The sequence below is a fragment of the Trematomus bernacchii genome, unplaced genomic scaffold (genome assembly GCF_902827165.1).
Source record: "Trematomus bernacchii unplaced genomic scaffold, fTreBer1.1, whole genome shotgun sequence".
NCBI lineage: Eukaryota > Metazoa > Chordata > Actinopteri > Perciformes > Nototheniidae > Trematomus > Trematomus bernacchii.
The window spans coordinates 346,519-350,274 of record NW_022987618.1 but is presented as its reverse complement, the minus strand read 5'-3'; the positions used below and the strand labels follow the sequence as shown (position 1 = coordinate 350,274).

Below are 3,756 nucleotides of genomic sequence, written 5' to 3'. Positions count from 1 at the left end.
TTTATTCAACCAACTCTCCCTCTCAATTAAACCTCCTCCTCGTCCTCCTCTTCCACTCCTTCTCCAGGCCCCAGCACAAAATCAAATGAGCAAAAAAGTGTAGGAGAATTAAATCCAAATGTGTCTCGCATATTATCCCAGACACATGAGAGCCGAGCGGAGATGACCTGCTGGAGCCAATTAAAAGGCAGAGAGTGCTCTCCCTTGATGTACACTATCAATGATGTGCCATCTCACCTTCAGGCTGTGTGATATTGGCTGTTTGATGGGACAATTGAGCTGATCCCCGCTCATCTGTTTCATGGCGGAGGTAAGATGTGAAGAGTCAATGTGAGCCATGTACGTTTCTTACATAAGGCCTTAATGTTCACCTTTCTAAAAACTGTTGTGGGTTTAGTTTAAAGAGGCCCTATTCTGTTTTTTGGGGGTTATCCCGTTCCTGTTGTGTAATATAAGTTTTGGTGCATGTAAATGGTCTGCAAAGGATACAATCCCAATGGTCCCTCCCTCTATTGGCTAGCGCTCCAACATATTGTACGTGATAGACTCAGGGGCGGGACATCTCTAAACGGAGCCGGCCAGCTAACCAATCAGAGCAGACTGGGCTCTGGTTTCAGACAGAGGGTGAAAAGAGGTGCTGCAGCACAGGCAGTATGAGAAAGATAAAGAGATTTGTGAACATTAAAGCATGGAGACATGTAGAGACACTACATACTGAGATACACCTGAACATCAGCAGGAGAGGACTCTTTAAAGTAGAGACACTACATACTGAGATACACCTGAACATCAGCAGGAGAGGACTCTTTAAAGTAGAGACACTACATACTGATATACACCTGAACATCAGCAGGGGAGGACTCTTTAAAGTAGAGACACTACATACTGATATACACCGGAACATCAGCAGGAGAGGACTCTTTAAAGTAGAGACACTACATACTGATATACACCTGAACATCAGCAGGAGAGGACTCTTTAAAGTAGACACTTCATACTGATACAAACCTGAAGATGAGCAGAATATGTCCTCTTTAAATTCACGACTGATGCCATCTTCTCCTTGTTTTGTCTGATAGAACATATTGATTTCATCCCAACAATGCTTTCTACTACTACGACTACAAATTAAAAGAAAAACTAAAACCCTTAGCCAGAAGCATGCAGTTATGTATGAATGCTCCTTTAAAAACTGCCCTGAAGCTGAAGATAACGTTATTGAGGATCTCATCCAACATTCCTTCTAAAAATCAGAAACAGAAAGACTCTTGGCAACAGGAAACAGATTTGAGGACAGCAGAAGTTGTTAAATGTGACCCTGGAGCGACTCTCTGGAGGGTTAACAAGAAGTCAGAAGAAAGACTCTGGAGGTCCCTTGTTGATTTTTCTGTGGATGAAGACAACTCTGGTTGACTGGTTGATGTTTGAAGTTTTGGACCAGATTTTTCCTCGGAGAAAACTTGATTTTTACATTGTTACAGAAAGAAGTTGGTGATAAGTAATATTATGGTATCAGCATTGAGGTTACTCTAAATGTATACAAATCCAGTTTTTTAACTTACTTTCGGTTTTTACAGAAGGGTTTGTTCATATATCAATCATAGCCTGAATTCTAATATTTTATACCTAAAAACATGGCGAAAATTGATATTTTACGGCTGTTGACAGTATTTTCTGATTTATGGAGTGATAAAAAGAGATATCAAAAATCCCTTCTGTAAAAACCTTAGATTCTAATATGACTACAACATGAAACAAGAATTTTGAACCTGACTCTATCCAATGTTCAGGTTTGTGTTCCTGAAATGTATTAAAATATGCGCATATTTAATTAGATAATGGGTCATTTGCATATCTAAACATGCTATTTCAGAAAACTTGTAATACAAAAAACAATTGTCTTAATGTAAGTCATTAACTGGAGAAATATCTTGCTGATATCTTTATGTTAAAAAAAATACCCTATTCACCTGTAGTGTCTTTACGTCTCATGTTGAAACGTAAAGTGGAAGTTCTATCTCACACAGGCTCCGCCCTCTACTGGACTCTATGGGTACTACTCTCATCAATGACACGCGAGCGTTCACACACTGAAGTTGTATAAACGTAGCCAGCCAATCAGGGCGAGCCTACCTGAATGCGCGCGCAGCTCACAGTATATAAGGCGGCTACGCCTCCTGACTGTCATCCTTTTCTCTTCAGCGAAAAAGTCAACACCTGACAGAGAAAAGTAAAACGTTTGAAAGAAGAAGAAAGAAGTTGTCGTAGTTTACGGCCATACCACCCTGATCACGCCCGATCTCGTCTGATCTCGGAAGCTAAGCAGAGTCGGGCCAGGTCGGTACTTGGATGGGAGACCGCCTGGGAATACCCGGGGCTGTAAGCTTAATAGGAGAGAGTATGCAAACTGACCGCTCTATCGGTGCACCCGAGTTACCTTCTGGTTCGTGGTGACCATAGCAGGGCGACACTCAGACCGAACCCCTCCTCTGTACCCAAGAACCTAAGGATTTCTTCCAGGTCGAGGGTTATACAGCTAGACGGCTTTAGTCGTCCACCTATGCACGGCGGCGTCTTGGTCTACGCTGGGCCTGTTCATAAGGTAAGTATGTCTAAGACATGTCTGGCTCCTTTTTCATCGTCGGTGCTTGCTGGGGCAACACAGGACTGGTGAAAGGAGGAGGGCTGTGGGTCAGTAAGCTGTATCTGACCCCCTTGGACATAATGCACTTACGTTGTTCCATGCTCCTTAGGGACCTGGGAAACGTGGTGCGCAGTAAGCCCCATACAGGGCTGGAGGACTCTCTGGAGAGCCTTCCCCACTAGGGTCCGTGCACACACTACACCAGGTAAGCGTGTGAGTGTGGAGGACATAGTACACTTACGTTTTCCCCATGCTCCTTAGGGACCAGGGAAATGTGGTGTGCAGTGTGTAGTCACTTGCGCTGGCACCTGCAGGGTGGAGCTATGGGCTTATTAAGACCAATTACGTGGAGGAGGTTGTGGCATAGTGGACTAGTACATTGGTGTTCGGATCAGGGGAGCACAGGTTCAAACCCCACTGCATATCGTTGTGTCCCTGGGAAAGACACTTCACCCCAAATTGCTCCTGTGGGGATTGCCCACAGTATTGAGTATGTAAGTCGCTTTGGATAAAAGCGTCTAACAAGTGACTTCTCCACGGTCTCAACCAGGTGATAGGAAGTTGGGGTGCGGTGGCTGTTAGCCAAAAGCCGGTCAGGGGCAGTGTGGTGGGTCGATGTTGTCGGGCGACAGGGCATTTATCCATCGGGGCTCCACCCACTGTACCCATAAAGTCCAGTAGAGGGCGGAGCCTGTGTGAGATAGAACGGTGGGTTACATATTGTAACCCTAGTTCTATAAGCACAGACGGAGCCCTCTACCTAGGGGCCCTGTCTTTCCTATGCCACTCGCTGAAGAGGGTGTAGGATGACAGTCAGGAGGCGTAGCCGCCTTATATACTGTGAGCTGCGTGCGCATTCAGGTAGGCTCGCCCTGATTGGCCGGCTACATTTATACAACTTCGGTGTGTAGTACCCATAGAGTCCAGTAGAGGGCTCCGCCTGTGCTTATAGAACTAGGGTTACAATATGTGACCCACCGTTTTGTCTTTCTTTAAAGGGAAAATTAGCTAAATTACTGGAATCTTAGTGACATCCAAGACAAATGTACAACAAGCTGCATGGGTAAAAATCAATTACATATTTAAAAAATATTACTCAGTGGCAGCATACA

The 3,756-nt window shown here is 44.7% G+C and overlaps 1 non-coding gene across 1 annotated transcript; it reads left to right on the top strand.

Moving 5' to 3' along the window:
- Nucleotides 1–2,267: 2,267 nt before the first annotated feature.
- Nucleotides 2,268–2,386, top strand: LOC117484237. The gene has a single exon (XR_004556094.1). It is a non-coding gene; the product is annotated as a 5S ribosomal RNA (ribosomal RNA).
- The last annotated feature ends 1,370 nt before the right edge of the window (nucleotides 2,387–3,756 follow it).